Consider the following 17,858-nt stretch of genomic DNA (forward strand, 5'->3'; position numbering starts at 1 on the left):
ATGTCAAACATCTTCAAAACACTCCATAAAATCACAATAAAGCTTATATACAGCAATGTAAATTACATGACTTAAAATTCCCACCCCTTAATTAATCCTTAAAACAATACATGTACCAAATACAAATATACTGACACCTTGCCCACTTTTTAAAACCATTCAAACTCGTACATCAAAAAAAATTTTTTTACTATATAAATACCCTCATACAGATTGAAAAACTCTAAGAAAAAACAAATTCAGCTTTTAATTTTAAAATACTGTTAATAGTTATGGCTTTATTTAATCCTGGGGGTACAGTAGTGTTACTCCTCAGCTGCCAAATCAATTCTTTATATTCTAATAAAATTTCATGTGGCCCTCCCCTCTGGTCAAAACTGACTTTTTCTATACAAGAATATTTGAATGAATGCGTGGGAAATTTGATGATATGTTTGTCTAATGCGTTTTTATCATCCAGTTTCTGAATATCATACTGGTGTTGATATATCCTTGTTTTAAACTTGTTCTTGGTCTTGCCTATATAAAATGAGGCACATTGCTGGCACAAACCTATATACACTACGTTGGTACTCTGACAGTTCAATCTATGTTTTAAATACATGTTCCCCCACCTAGGTATAGACACTTCCTGCCCTTCCTTAATAAATCTACATTGGTTACAGTGGCCACACTTATTCATGTGACCACCCTGTAAACTCTTCCTACATCTCTCAAGCGTAGATTTAAAACTATGCTAACAACCACAAAATCACAACATCAAACACACAGCATACAGCAAACAACACACAAACAATAACACCCACACCACAAAACACTGAAAAACAACACAACATCACACAGACACACACCTACACTACAAATATGTAGGGGGAAAGCCCCCCTGCACCCCCACATCCCCCTACTTATATATACTAACTCCGAGATTGCACACACAGTAAAAAAAAAAAAAAAAAAAAAAGTCACACACAGCCAACAAACACACTCATAGCCCCACCTATCACACTCACTCACCTTAAACTGCAGACACCATCCCCAGCCGAACACTTCCGTACGATAATGAAAATGCATAAGCGCAAATTTGACATAGTCCTATTTGCGATTATGCACTTTCATTATTTAGAGGTTTCGGATTCATGGACACGAATTGCTGAAATTCGATATTTCAGCAATTCGCGTTTATGAAGTGAAACCATATATATATATATATATATATATATATATATATATATATATATATATATATAGTGTGTGTGTGTGTGTGTGTGTGTGTGTGTGTGTGTGTAAAATGAGTCATGCTTTTAATCTGTGTAGAAAATGGCACAGTATCATGTGCTTTGATGCCAGAAGGACAAAGGGATTGACTATTGCAATAATGATATTTATTATATTTTAACTTTCTTAACTAAGAAATTGGACTGATCAGTAAAGGTCCATTTTAGTGACTGCCTGGGGGATATATAAATGAGTCTTCATCAGTTATTTTATATTTGTTTGAAATGCCACAATGGCAACTTAAACACAGTTAACAATCAAACTGAGCTATATGTTGGTACGGTATAATTTGTCAACATAAACTGCAGAGGTGAATTTGGTGGAGTTAATTTGATTTGTCTTGGGATTAAATCATTAATACTATTACATTGTGTAAGTCAATCTGAATTTATAATATTGCTATTATGTGCATGATGTTGCAATTAGGGTTTTATTTTAATTATATGACATATGGTATGGTGCATTATAATTCTCTCTGTCTTTCTCCCTTTCTATAAAAACGTCACCCCACTAGCATAGTGTTGAAATCCATCAGCAATCTAGTCAAAAATTCATTACTGACATATGATTCCACTGCAACTTATTGAAAGCATGTTCTTTCAGTAAATTCAGGAGTGGTTAGAATTGCTGAACATTCAGTTTGTCAAGTATTCAGAAATTCAAACGTATGTTTGATTGAAACTAAGTGAGGTTTGAGTATGGATGCTTGTTTTTATCTGTTTGTTTGGAGTGTTAGGGTTAGGAAAACAGTTAGCTAAGAGGTTAGATATGATCCTATGAATGTGTGTTGTGCATCTTTGTATGCCTGAGTCTGTCTTGTTTAGTGGTAGTGTCTAGAAAGCGTTTTTTAAAGGTACTTTTGAGTGCACTATCACCAATAAACAAACTAAATAAATAAATAAAATCAAGGTAAGGTAGAGGGTTAGGAATAGAGGCAGGATTAGGGTTAGGTTGAAAACTAGCTAGCATTACTAAGGTGGTGCAGTGGGGTGACATAGTTGTGTCTTTAGAGTCAGTTTACTTCATGGACAGTTTATAGAGAATATGACTCACAGATTTATTAGGAATATTGAAACAGAGCAACCTTTGAACTTGTTTAGGAATAAGTGACACTATTCAAAACAAGCTTCTTTCAAATTCCCAGTCAGGTAATTCAAGGAAGAAGGCAAAATGAAGCTCCCTCTTTCTACAATTTTTTTCTTTCACCCCTGTCAACCTTATATTAATGAGAATGTTCTAAGCTTTGCCAAACAGTATATTGTTTGGGGGACATGCTACATATTCTAAAGGTAAATTCAGTGCCATTAAAAATTATATTATAAAAATTAAAATGTCCTCCTCCTTCTGGACCTCTGCATAAATTACTTCTTCCAATAAATGTAACCTAGATATGCGAGCTGCCAGGCAAAATGATGTTACATGAACCTGTCACAATACTTCCAAGTAAAAATACATGATATACAGCAGAAGTAAAAAGTAATATATTTCACAAATAAAAAGTGACAGAAATATGTTCCATTAAATGGTTACCATAATCACACATTTTAATCTTGTTTCTGAGACCAATGGTGAAGAGATTAGTACAGCTGCCCCACAATTCATGATTCTTTGATTGTGTTCCTGGCTGGGATGCTAGCTGTATGGAATTTGTATATCCTCCCTATGTCTATGTGGGTATTGCCAGGGGCCTCATTTTTTTAAACTTCATCCCATAGACATGATAATAACTGAAATGGTGATCTTCTATATTGCCAACAGGTGTGTGTGTGTGTGTGTGTGTGTGTGTGTGTGTGTGTGTGTGTGTGTGTGTGTGTGTGTTGGGGGGGTTGTGTTGCACTCAGAGCAATATATTGGGTCTAACAAATAAGCAAACTACACAGTAAGCATTATATTATTTCTATTCATAATTAATGTTGCTCAGTTTCATTACCAAATATAAGCAACTCTCCATGCATTCATACATAGCTCTGTGGATTTTCTATACTAATACGAGGATATAAAACACTATTATTCTTTCATTGGTCCATACATGAATGGTATATGTCCTTCAGAAAACAATGCGACTCGGTATGTAATGATCTACCAATAAAGAACTGTGAAATATACACATATTCTGCCCTGTTGGTCTAAGGTTAGATATTTTGCTTTTATTTTTCCTTGTCTGGACATATATATGAAAGTATTATTTGAGTGTACTGTGTGGAGCCTATTTATCAGTCTAAGTAAGATGAAGGGGGCTGTATTGCTTGAAGCAAGATGCACAAACACACACACACACACACACACACACACACACACACACACACACACACACACACACACACAGACAAATATACACATGAACATAAATATGTTCACTCTCACATACACCCCCATGTGCATGTGACCATAAACACATATATGCACGCATACACACACATGAGTATGTTCACGCTCAGTCACATGTGCATGTAAGCATAAGCACATGTATGAATACATGTATATACCTATACATACACAAAAGCTGACTATAGCTCTCACGTATGATTTGTACATATTTACATGGTCATTGTCATAGGATAGCCCACTTGCAGTATATGGCAGAAAGAGAAGGCAGTTTATCATTAAGCTGACAAAATTTTAAACTAAGAGCCTCCCTAACACATACAAAGTATTGGCTGAATCTAATTCTGTCATAAAAGGTCCTATATTTTAAAACAGAGCACTTACTATTTAAACCTATGCTGCAGTGCAAAATGTATATGCTGTTAAACCATGTGGGAATAAGGAAGCACACCTTTAATTACAATGCAGAAAGCTCCTTTGTTCTATTATAGTCGTACATGTGTGCAATTATACAATAATTAGTACAGACTGCTATGCTATAGTGAATAAAAATGAGGATGAATAAAAAATGAAATGAGACAAAATTAAAATAAATTATAAAACAAGGAAAATTACGAAGATAATGTATATTAATGAGTCTTTTGTGAAACTGCCGTTTGATATTGTTCTAACAATCATTCAACCTAAGCAGAAGATATATTGAGAATTTAAAGCTCCTTTTTTATCTAGACTCACAACATTTCATTATTATAGTCATCTGATTGATGAATGCAATAATATATGTGGTGTGATATGATATGTTCACATTAAATTTCAATCAAATATTACTAAATTCAGAAAACATTAAGCAAATCATGACTGATGAGGCAATATTACTGTAATATTATATTGATGATTATTTAAAAAACTCACTACAGAGAGTTGAAAATGGAACATTAGCAACAGACATTTTGAAGCACTGTACATACCTACAGAACTTAACATATATATTATAATTATTTTCTAGGTTATTATGCAATGAATCTATTAATAACACAAAGCAGCTCACAAATGATTTTTGTATGCTGAGATTTCTGAACATTAATAAGACAGACTTGAAGTTTCTTTTTTTCTTGCAAAGTGACTCATAGCTTTGTATTGCACCAGTTTTATGCATTGGTCTACCTTAATAAGTGAGCTCTGTATTAAAACAGAATTAAAAATTGAACCTGTATAAAAAGCCTCATTTTTTTATATAAACTTAACTATTCCAATATACAAACGGATCTGTTGTGTTCATTTTCAGAATGAGTATAATTTTGTAAATTAAGCTTATTCATGAAGGGCATGGGTTAGACAGTGTGAAAGGTAGTCAGAAGTCCTATAAAATTATTGTAAAACACAAGTAAATTGTTGCAGTTGCACCCTTTCTAGTTTAATATAAAGTAAATCAAAACATAATGAAATCAAAACATTTAGAAAAAAAGTAAAATTATTTAATTCCCATATTCTGAGAAAATTAATACACATAACTTTCTCTTTAGACAATTTGTATATTGTTCTTAATCTGAATTTATTAATTGACTTTCCCTTTTTTATTATAATAATGAGCAGCAATTGATGCCGATAAAACATTATTAGGATATGATAATACTGTACTTATATGATTTTGGATATTGTTTTTATTTTTAACAGTATAGTGACCAAAAGGGGTACATACAATGCTGAATGACGTGCATATGGGACCACTACAACTAATCAAAATAAGAGCTGGATAAAAGATTTTTTTAATTCCCTTTGCTGAGTCTTTTGATTACTGAAAGCAATGAGTCAGGGGAGTTCCTGCCCCCTCACATTATGCACAGGAACAAATTAGACTACCTAACATTTGTACTTCAAAAATAGATGTAACCAGATGTGATTAACACATCGGGTTAAGTTACATTTAGTCAGCACTGGGTTCAGTTGCCCCAAAATTATGGGGAATTAATTCTGAGAAAGATGCAGAGCAATGCAGGTGCTACTGTTGCTACATCGAAGGGCCTAGTTTCTCAATTAGTTCCAGATTGGAGTGCCTTCTTTGCAAAGATGCCCTCCCTCTGTGTGAGTTTTATCCATGAGCTCTTGTTTCCTACCAAAAAGTGATGATAGTGTTCTCTGTCTTATATACTCTGACAACCAGGAAAGGATTTGGTTCCCCTGAAACACTAAATAGAATAAATCAGGCATTGGGAAATGACTGGAGCTGCAAAGTCCCTCTTAACTAACTCACACATTGGACAGTGCTTCCTCTATATGTACAATAATGATCCTGGGAATGTGTCAGAAAGGTTCCAGAATAAACCTTTGTAATAAACCTCATTAAATATTCCATGCAATGTAGTCCCACAGTCTGCCATCTGACTGCAGCTCTCAGCTTCCACGGCATGCCACATGTTGTGCACACTTTTCTTAGATATGCGTGTCTGCTCAGCTCAAGGAATCTACATCCCCTCCTCATTCCAGATTCAAGCCATATATCAATTGATTTCTGTACCTTTTCCTACCTATTTTTTCACATTAAACCACCAATTAATGCAGATTGTTTTAGTGCACTATGCTATATTATACTCGTTATGGAAATTGTATTATATCGTGGTGTTCTGATAACACCATACAATACATATTGTTAATCTTATGATTATCTGTCCTATTATTTTGAGCAAAACTATATCATTCTGTTCAAGTCAACCTATTATGTTGTATACTTGGTTCTGACAGTTTCATTGTGCACAAATGCTATCACAGGATCATAAGAGTTAGAAGGCAGTTGAGCCATGAGGCCATTTCCTACTTGTCAATGCCCACCCTAAGGCCTTTCCTATCTTTTCAAAGAGGGTCAGGCTCATCATATCAGGGGTGCATTTTTGAATACCCATCCAGTTGTCCAGCTGTAAGTAAGATAGTTTGTCACACTGTTTAATATGGCAAGGGAGTTTGTTCATAAGAAGAGGTAAGTGCTACATGCCAAATCTATCCCTCTTCCGAGTATTATTTATTTACTGAAGTAGATTTAGGTCTCTGGTCCTAGTGTAGTTGGTCTGCTTGACTTATTGAGGTGCAAGAGTTTTTGGACTACTGGGGCCCTTATAGCCCTATAAGCAAAGCACAGCTCACCCCTTAAGGAATCTTTTTGAGTACAAAGCCTGCAGTCTTTCCTGGTTGAAAAGACATAAGGGGTGTGTTATCTATGCTGTAAATTGGAGCTAGGGGCATTTATCAGGTGTTACAATGTTTCAAATTGTGATGCAGAACTTGAGCTGTGTAATTTACTAATGAAATCTCAGCATGGACTATAACAGAAAGTGAATTCTATATTCCTACTAGGTGACAGTTTCATTCTTGTATAACTGCCATGGCAATCGCAGCTGAATTCTCAATGGAGATGATAGCAAACTATATCTGATATCTCTACTGGAATTCTCAATGGAGATGATAGCAAACTATATCTGATATCTCTACTGGGTGTGTTTCAACAACTGTGTTTCTATTACAGTTTTATTCTTAACTGTTGTCTCCTAATGAGTACTCTGTATGACTCAATTATTTGTTTTCATTGAATTGCTATATGGCATTCTGTGTGTGTGTGTGTGTGTGTGTGTGTGTGTGTGTGTGTGTGTGTGTGTGTGTGTGTGTGTGTGTGTGTGTGTGTGCGCAGTCACATAGACAGAGGGTGAATCTGTGCTTCTCTCTGTTGTCCCCAGTTTTGCAGACTATGTCTGATTCTTGCCTCATATTTTTGCCAACCCTCATAAAATGTTTGATTTTCTGATAAATCAGTGAAAATTTTAGGCAGTCAGTAATGGCAGTTGTCATTAGAGTTTCATAGTTCTAATTATTCAGAAAATGTATGTGAGTTTTCTGCCTCCCATCTGTCCCTAGTTTGCAGAACATCTCTAATTTTGCCGCCTTCATAAAATGCTTGATCTTCTGGTAAATCTGTGAAGGTTAGTGTGCCAATAGTGTCGGTCATTACAGGTTCATAGTTCTTGTAAAATGTTTGGTTTCATGATAAATTCATGAGGATTATAGTCAGTTAATACTGTCAGTCATTTAAGTTTCAATTTTTTTATTGTCCATGCAATACCTGTTGTTCTGTTAACGTTCTAAATTAATTAGACCTGTCTGATTCTCATCTGTCCATGATTTTCCGGAATTCCTCTGACTTTTATTTGTTTTTTACCCTGGCATTCATTAAATTCATGATTTTCTGGTATGTCAGTGAAAATTAAGTTGGTCAGTAATGTCAGTCATTAGACTTTCATATTTCTTATTGTTCAGAAAATGCATGCTGATGCAACATCTGTTCTGTCAATTTTAAGTGAATTAGAGTTGTGTTGAAAATAGTACTTATAACATAGTACATAGAATTAAGGCTCTAAGCTACTAATGAAGTTCTTGTACTCTAAATTACATTCCACCTTCATTTGCCTACTTGAGCAAGTCATTAGTGTATATGATGCTCCTGAGTCACCCCTAAAAAGGGACAGTTTGTTCAGTGGGTTTACCTAATTAACAAATACATAAATAAAGAAAAATTTAAAATTGTCACTTTTGGTGTGTTTGTCCCTCTGTCCAGAATTCTTAAGCAAAGAATTTAAAAGGTATTTTGAGCTGTTCCTTATAGAATTTGTGGCCTTCTGGTAAATTATATTGTTGTGCATTGCAGTCCCTAAATAATAACAGGAATGTAAGATCCACTAAATAATGACAGGGATGTGAGTTTTAGCCTTAGTACGAAACGTTATATCATATGGTAGAGTTGCAATGAGTTGCACTGTATGGTTTTAACATTAGTAAGCTGAAATATCTTTTGGGGCTATTATTTATGCATTTATTCATTCACTTGAAGCAGATATCTGAGATATACAGTCATGCAAGTGGCAGTAACTGATGGTCAGATCTGTATGTTTGCTTGAGTGTGCATGTGAGGTCACACAGAGGACATTGTTCTCAACTGCTCCAGTTTTGCTTCATATTTGTTTGTTGGTTTGTTATAAAATGTGTGGGTTTCTGACAACCTGCTTAATGATTTTGCTTAAGAACATTGACAATCATGAAAGCTTTAGGCTTCATTTTCTACAGAAAATACTTCCTAACACAAAACTGGGTTATGCTAGCAGCTTTCTAAATATATGGAAGCAAAATTTTAAATATTTCCTGGTTTTGTGCCTTTGTCTCTGATTCTTGAGCTGAGAGGTTTGGGAGGACATGGGTATGCAATGGCTTGCTTTGTATTGCTCTCATAGCAGAGAGCTAGAATACATTTCTGTACTATTAATTATGCATTTGTTCATGATTTTCATCACAAACAACCATCTGAGATGTACACACTCATGCAAGGGTCTGTAATTGATGGCAACATCAGTGTGCATGTGTGTGTGTGTGTGTGTGTGTGTGTGTGTGTGTGTGTGTGTGTGTGTGTGTGTGTGTGTATGTGTGTGTGTGTGTGTGTGTGTTTTTGATACCATAAACCGAGAGTAGTTAAAAGTACAAAGGAAGGAAGGACTAAATTATAGTAAACAGGAGCTTTGTCATATCAGTCATGTTCTTTAGGTACAATCCTTGGTTTTCTTGTTTTTTGAGTGTTGATGGAGTATTTTATTATGTGTTTGTAAGTAAGCTGGACAATATGAAGTTTATGAATTTAATGGTAATATTTTAACTTGAAATACATTTTCAATTTCACTTTTTCTGTAAGCAAGTGGGTTGGGCTGAAACAATGTTTGTCTGGCACTAAGTAAGTTATCATATACTGATGATATTATATTAATCACTAGATAGATGAGTGGGATGGAAGAAGTGATTGATCATTTAAATAAATGTTTACAAATAGTGAGTGAAGACAACGAAAAGTAATGGATTGGGGTATGATGGAAAAATAAAAGATGTTGATTTCAGTATGCAAGAAATGGAAGTATTAGGAATTAGATATGGGAAGCAAGAGATTCTAGATTTGCAGTGGAAGTAGCAATAGGTAAAATTAAATGTATTTGTGATTACTGGAAAACATTCAGACATCATTTATGGAAAAAGTATATCTCTTGAATTCAGTAGCATTAGGAAATTAGCTTATTTAGCTAGTGTATTTAATATGCCACTAATATATGAAAAGGAAATTATTAATATTATGTTCCTTTTCATATGGGGATGCAGACTGAATCCTGTAAAGAGAGGAATATTGTAACTAGGAATGAAGAAGGGGGTTTGGGGTTAATAAACCCTATTCTATACACAACATCCTTGAACTTGTATAAAATGCTTAAATGGTGATGAGAAAAAAATGAGAATCTAATAATTAAAATATTAAAAGGTAAATATCAAAAAGAATGGAATATGACAAAAAAACACAAAAGAGAAACAGTTTATAAAATAATGAGATGAAAGCTTACCAAGAAAAAAATCATAATGTGGAAAATAAATACAGAAGAACTGGAAAATAATAGAAAAATATGGTACAAAAATGTAATGGAGAAATGTTTCTATGTATATCTGTGGAAGGAATTAGAACAAGTGAAAACCAAAGCTAAAAAAGCTAGAAATGAAAGATGTAAAACATGTTTGACTGTTAGAATTGTTTGTGGAGGCTTGCTATAAAAAAATTCCCGTGAAAGCTAACATGCCTTATAAAAGAAAGATGTGAAAGAGTTTTCAGTAAGTATGGAAAAGAGGAAACTATGAAACATGTCTTTCTGAAATATAAAAGAATTGTTAAATTATGGAAAAATAGGAGATACAAATTATTTTCATGATATAAAGGTAACAGATGACATAAATATGAACACGATTGAATATTTTTTTATAAAGATGAAAGATAGAATATGTAGATAAAATGGATAGAAGAGTATTTAATGTGATTTAGATTATTTGAAATCAAAGAGTTAAAGAAATAATGTATAATGCTAAATGGAACTTACCAGAAATGTTAAAAAAAGATCAGATTTTGTTGTGGAAACTAGAGTGGTGATCTGATAAGAGACAATAGTATATATAGAGAAATTTGCAGAATAAAAAATAAACATTCTAATGGTATGTAAATATGTAATACAAACAGCATTGTAAATAATATTGTAAACATTGAAAATATGTTATTTTTTGTAAAATAATATGTGACAAGGGAATTTTTTACATCCACCTGTGCTACCACAAATTGATGCAGATGTGACCTCGATTTAACATCTCATCCAAAGGACAATACACTCAGGAGTGCAGCATGTTGATTTAAAGTAACCAAGTAAATTTGCATTCCACTTAAAATGAAACTAAGAATGATATACACACACATACATACATATATATATATATATATATATATATATATATATATATATATATATATATATAGTATTTAGATATGGGAATTTATATGCCACTGAATCATATACATATACATAGACATATATACATATATAAATAAAATATATAAGCCACTGAATAATCTACATAGGTACATATGCATATACATATATGTAGACATAGACATATATACATGTACATATATAAATAAAATGTATAAGCCACTGAATGCATCTAGATGGAAATGCAAACAAATCAAGAGGAGAACAGGAAGGTACAGAAATAGGAAAATAATAAATACACTGGACGTTTTACATTTAAATAAGACAGGTGGCAGTATCCTAAATAAATATTTAGAGAGAGAGAGAGAGAGAGAGAAAATGAAACAATTAATGCAATAAGCCAGGAAGGATTCATTGCTCAAGTAAGGGAAAACCTAGGATGAAAGGACTCTGACCATTGTGCAGTGCACATTAAGGATATCACAGATGAAGAAGGGAGATTACACTGGTAAACAGTGACCATTATACTAACTGGTTCACAATAAAACAAAGGTGGTCAGTCATGAAACAAACAATTGTATAGGATTATAAGCATTACTAAATAAACTTTGGGGGGGGGGGATTAAAAGGTGCATCTGGAAATGAAAAGAGAGTTGAGAGAAAAAGAAATTCTAAAGAAAGAGAAAGTAACGTAGCCAATGCTGTACTGTAAGAGAAAGATATAAAGAAAATGGTGTATAGGAAAAGTACAGTTTTGTACCTACCATAAATGTAGATGTCCGATAGGTATGCATCTGCAGTCCTAACAAATGGGTTGTCCTGCCTCAGGCGGCCCTTCGGTCGGCCGGATTCCAAAGTCTGGGTCTGGCCTCGGCTGATGTCGCACTTCACCCGACGTCATAGCTGCTTGGGTATAAAGGCATCAGCCGACGCCATTTTCCTCAGTGTTTCTTGCCCCAGATGCCAGGTGCCCTCTAGGAAGGCTAAATTTGGATAAATGCAAATAATTCCAAACAGTAGAGAGCAAAAAATATATACATATATACATACAAACAAATACACCATAATAGATTCCCCCAGCTAGCTAAAAGAGGGGTAAGTACCCTAGGAATACCACAGAGGGGAAGGAGGGTGGGTAATCCTGACTGCAGATGCATACCTATCGGACATCTACATTTATGGTAGGTACAAAACTGTACTATGTCCTTCAAGGATGCATCTGCAGTCCTAACAAATGGGTAGAATACCATAGCCAAACTGGGGAGGAGGCACTAAGATAATGATGGTGTAGTTAAGATCCCTTGTAAAACAGCAGTTGCAAAACCTGCTCGGGATCTGGAGTGTAAAGGAAGATTATAATGCTTGGCAAATGTATGCACGGAGCTCCAAGTAGCAGCTTCTAAAATGTCCTTGGTAGCCACTCCTCGTAGGAAAGCTGTAGTGGTGGCTGTAGCTCTTGTGGAGTGAGGCCTGATATTTTCAGGAGTTGTCTTTCCATGAAATGCGTAGCAGAATCGAATGCAATTTCCTATCCATTTTGAGATTGTCTGTTTTGAAATTGCTTTTCCTTGCACTCCTGTTGCATATGCTACCAGAAGCTGGTCAGTTTTTCTGCTGGCCTTGGTTCTGTCCAGATAGTAGCGCAGCTGCCTGTGTACATCCAAGGTGTGTAGTAGTTTTTCCCCCCCTGTTCTGTGGGTTGGGGAAGAATGTAGGTAAATGTATAGCTTGGTTCAAAGATACCCTGGATACCACCTTTGGCATAAAAGTAGGATTGGTTCTCAGAGATACTCTATCCTGATGGAAGATAAGGAAAGTCTGCACTGCCATTAATGCCTGTAATTCAGATACCCTTCTTGCTGAAGTGATTGCTAGCAGGAAAGCAGTTTTCCAAGATAAGAACTGTAAGTCTGCTGTTGCTGCTGGTTCAAAAGGAGGAAGTGTTAATTTTTCTAGCACAAAATTGAGATCCCATGTAGGTAAAGGTGGATTCCTTGAAGGCTTTACATTTTTGATCCCTCTCAAAAATTGTCTGAGGAGAGGATGAGAGAAGACAGGGGGATCCATGTTGTACTCTGCTGAAATTGCTGATGCATGTATCTTAATGGAAGAGTAGGACAGGCCATTATGGAACAGTTCTGCTAAGTATTCCAGGATGTGTGCCAGGTTTGCTAGTGTGGCATTTTCTCCCTTTTCTGCACTCCAAATGAGGAATCTTTTCCATTTGGCTGAGTATGTTTTCCTTGTGGAGGGTCTGCGAGCCTCCAGGATAATGTCCTTGACCCTCTGAGATAAATCAAGCTGGTTTTGTTTTATGCAATTTTCCAAGCAGTTAGCTGCAGTGTTTTTAAGTTTGGATGCAGGGTCCTGTAGTTGTTCTGTGTTAGAAGTAGAGGGCATAGAGGGAGATGCCATGAATGCGTCCGAGACATGCTTCTTAGTAGCAGGTACCAATGTTGCCTTGGCCAGTCTGGAGCTATCAGAATTACCTTTGGCTGTTCCTCTCTGATCTTCAGAAGGACTTTGTACATCAAAGGAAGAGGTGGGAAGGCATACACTGTCAGGTCCTTCCAGCTGAAAGAAAGGGAGTCCACCCTCCAGGCTAGTGGGTGGTATACTCTTGAGCAGAATTTCTTCAGTTGGTGGTTGTGTGGGGAGGCAAACAGGTCTATCTCTGGCATTCCCCATTTCTCTGTTAAGGTTTTGAAGATATCTGGATGCAGCATCCATTCGTGAGCATCCGTGGTAGTCCTGCTTAAGCTGTCTGCTAGCGAATTTTCTGTTCCTGGTACAAATTTGGCCTGCAGTTGGATGTTGAGATTCAGGGCCAAGTTCCACAGGTCCATTGCCGTCCGGCATAGAGGGTATGAATGTGTGCCTCCCTGTTTATTGATGTACCACATGACTGTGGTATTGTCCGTCCTTATCAGCAGGTGTCCTTGCTGGATGAATGGTCTGAATACCTCTATTGCATGCTTCACTGCCAGCATCTCCTTTAGGTTTATGTGTAGATTCAGCTGGTCTTGTGACCATAGGCCTTGAATGCACTTGTCTTCCATGTGTGCCCCCCAGCCTAGGTCTGAGGCATCCGTGGTAATGGTCTGCCTTGGATGTGGTTTGTGGAAAGGCAATCCTCTGTTCATCTGACAGGCCTGAGCCCACCACAGGAATTATTTTTTCAGACATGGAATGATTGGTATCTGGGCTTCTAGACTGTGTCTATGCTGAGACCACACATTCCTTAGGTACCATTGTAACTTTCTCATATGCAGCCTGGCATGTGGGATCAATATTATGCAGGATGCCATGTAACCCAGGGCCTGCAGGACTTTCCTTGCAGTAAGCTGAGGTAGTCTTGTTAATGCCATGAAGTAGACTGGTAGTTGCTTTTGTTTTTCCTCTGTGAGAAAAGCCATCTGAGTTATTGTGTCCAGTTCTGCCCCCAAAAATGTTATCCTTTGAGATGGCACTAGTCTTGACTTTTGTATGTTGACTGTGTATCCCAAGGCTTGTAGCAGTTGCATGACATAGGCCAAATCCTGTATTAATTTTGTCTTGTTGTCCACTTGTATTAGGCAGTCGTCCAGGTATGGGTAGATTTGAATTCCCTGAAGCCTGCAGTGAGCAATTACTGATGCCAGGCATTTCGTGAATACTCTGGGCGCAGTAGATAAGCCAAAGGGCAATGCTGAGAATTGATAATGCTCTGATCCTGCAAGAAATCTGAGGTGTCTTCTGCAATCTGGTCGTATAGGGACATGCAGGTATGCCTCCTTGAGATCTAGAGTCACCAGCCAAGACTCCTTGCCCAACATGGGAAGAAGTTGCTGTAGTGTCAGCATTTTGAATTTTGGAGCAATGAGGTATGTGTTCAGTGCGGACAAGTCTAGAATAGGCCTCCATTGATTTTCTTTTCTTGGTACAAGGAATAGTCTGGAGTAAAATCCTTGGCCTTGTTCCATAGATGGTACTTTTTCTATTGCTCTCATCTTTAAGTAAACTGATGATTTGCTTTAGAGCCTCTGATTTCTGGTTTGGTGGAAGGTTTGGCATTCCTCTCTTTTTTGGTAGAGTGTGGAAGTGAAACCTGTGGCCCTTGTCTATTGTTTGTAAAGTCCATTTGTCTCCTGTAATACAATGCCAATTTCTTGAGAATAAGGCTAGCTTTCCGCCCAAGGGTGCTTCCAGTTGTTCCCTGGTAGGCGGAATCAGAGCCAAGTCATTGTGTCTGTCCTGTAGAAGTGGTTGCAGTCGCAGCTGTGGCGGCACTTCCTTGGCTGGCAGGGTGCCACTGACGACCCCTATAGGCACCCCTAGATTGACCTCTGCCTCTTGGGCGTCTGTTTCTGCCTCTCTGTGCTCTGGAGCTGTCTGGAAAGGACCAATTCTTTGAAGGCCAATTTCTGCTAAACCTTGGAGGTTGGACCTGCAAAAAATCCTTGACTGTTTGGACAGATTTTGCTTTGTCTTCCACTTTCTTTAGAACCTCCTGTGCAGGGGAGCCAAACAAACTTCGCTTCTCCATAGGGGCATCCAGGAGTTTAGACTTAACATGGTCTGGTAATGATTGTTCTTTTAACCAGGCATGCCTTCGAATTACTGCTCCAGTCATAGCTGATCTAAATGAAGCCTCCAGTGCATCATAGCCACATTTTAAAAAATGATTACTGACCTGCTGAGAATTGTGTACCAAATCCTGAAGGAACTTACGGTCTAAAGGTTCAGGAGAGGCCAGTTTTTTATTCAGTTGATCTAGCAAAAATTCCTGATACTGAATCATGTGAAATTGACAGTTTAAAGCCCTTGCAGAAAGAGTAGCAGATGTATAAACCTTTTTACCCCATCTCTCTAATGCTCTAGATTCCCTTTCAGATGGGAGTGGGTTTTTGGCAGAGGCAGCTGCAACACCCTTAGGGCCCTGAGAGATGGTTTCTGGGTCTGCAGCATGAGCCTTATACAAGTGGTAGTGAGTAATAGTCAGAGGACAGAGGTTCAGAGTGTTCAGTCCTAGGCCTCTTTTCAGGAGGGGGTTGTGAGGCCCTGTCTGGGTGAGGATGGGATCCCCTGATCAAAGAAATAAGGTCCTCAGCAAGGCTGAGGATCTGTGAACTGGAGATAGGCCTGTGAGGGGGGGCTTTTGAAGGTAAGGCCTTGGAAAGTTTGGCTGCTTTAGCCCTGGAGAAAGCCTTGACAGACATAGAATCAGGGGGTCTAGCTGCCCCACGTGCAGGAGTAGAGATGTCCAATGGAATAGTGTCAGACAACTCTTGTGTGCCTGCTACTTCAGAAGGAATTTCTGTAGCCGACTCAGCCATGGCCTGTGTGGCCTCGGTTATCGGAGGAATGCTTTCGGCCGAAGGGAGAACCGAGGTCTCGGTTTCAGCCGAAACCGAGACACTCGCGGTAGGCCTGACCGTGGTTTTAGCCGAAACCGTGGGCCATGAGTGTCGGTCCTTTTCTTTGCGTTTTTTAGCTAAATGTGTAGTCGGAGTCTCCGACGGCATTTTATATGCAAAAGTGGAGCCAAAAAACTCTTCAGCGAACTCCGACCGACGTCTAAGAGTCCGTCGGTTGAAGGAGGCACAGGCTAAACAAGCTGATACGTCATGGTCTGGGCCTAAGCAAGGAAGGCAGTAAGAGTGGAAATCCTTATGAGGTATTTGTTTCCCACAAGTTAAACAATTATTTACTTTGTCTGACATCGGCTGAGGCAAGAAAGAGTCCACAACGGGGTACTTAGCTTTTTAGAAGTCTTCGGTAAGCTGAAATCTCTGGATCTGACCGACCGGCACTTGCGAACAGCTTCTGCTTCGGGCACCGCGCGGCAAGAAAGACTGAGGAAAATGGCGTTGACTGATGCCTTTATACCCAAGCAGCTATGACATCGGGTGAAGTGCGACATCAGCCAAGGCCAGACCCAGACTTTGGAATCCGGCCGACCGAAGGGCTGCCTGAGGCAGGACAACCCATTTGTTAGGACTGCAGATGCATCCTTGAAGGACATCAAAGAAAGACATTATAGAGGAGTGTGCAGAAGTTAGGGTCTGTAAAAAATAAAAATAAAAAAACAACCAGAACAAAACTAAGACTGAATAAGACATGACTGAAGGAATAAAAGAGCAGAAGAAAAGCTTCTTTATGTACACAGGGAACATAGAGTAGGAATTTTTATTTTTATTTTATTTAACATTTTTTTACCACGGAAGTCCAGCTGGGCAAGTCTGTTCATTTTCAGTAGAGGCCCGGGGAGAAAAGCTCCACATAATAACAACATAACAGTCAGTATTTTAAACAATAGTGAAACAATCAGAGAAATGATAGTAATAAATCATATAGTAACACATATTATCACAGTTCAACAAGTTAGTAATAAAGCTAATAGGATCACTTAGTAACACATATTTTGGCAGTTACATTTAGTAATAAGAAATCATTCAGTGGAGTAGTGTCTAAGAGATACAATAGCATAATATACAGTGGAGTAGTGTCTCAGAGATGCCTGTTTAATGCTGTAAATTATGCTTAATGTTATTTTAATCACATATGATCAGTAAGCAAATAGAGATATATTGAAAGTGGAGAGTAGGGGGAGAGAGGGTGAGGATGGGAGTGAGTAAGGTATTAAGCAGAGAGATATGGTGAAAGTGGACAATAGGAAGAGCGAGGGTGAGGATGGGAGTGAGTAAAGTATTAGGCAGAGAGATATGGTGAAAGTGGACAATAGGAAGAGAGAGGGTGAGGATGGGAGAAATGGATTTGGCCTGGTAAGGAGCAGGAGCATAACCAGTTGTCATTTATGTGACACTTTGGCAGTTTTTTGAAGTGATTTAGGTTTGCTGTGTTTAGTATGTTTTGGGCGGTGGAGTCCCATGATTTATTTACGTAGTTAGAATATAGTGAGTCTCAGAAGCTGTTGTTAGATTTTGTAACTTCATGTAGTAG

This window comes from Protopterus annectens, chromosome 14.part0 (assembly GCF_019279795.1).
Source record: "Protopterus annectens isolate FY-2018-M chromosome 14.part0, PAN1.0, whole genome shotgun sequence".
In the NCBI taxonomy this organism is placed as follows: domain Eukaryota; kingdom Metazoa; phylum Chordata; order Ceratodontiformes; family Protopteridae; genus Protopterus; species Protopterus annectens.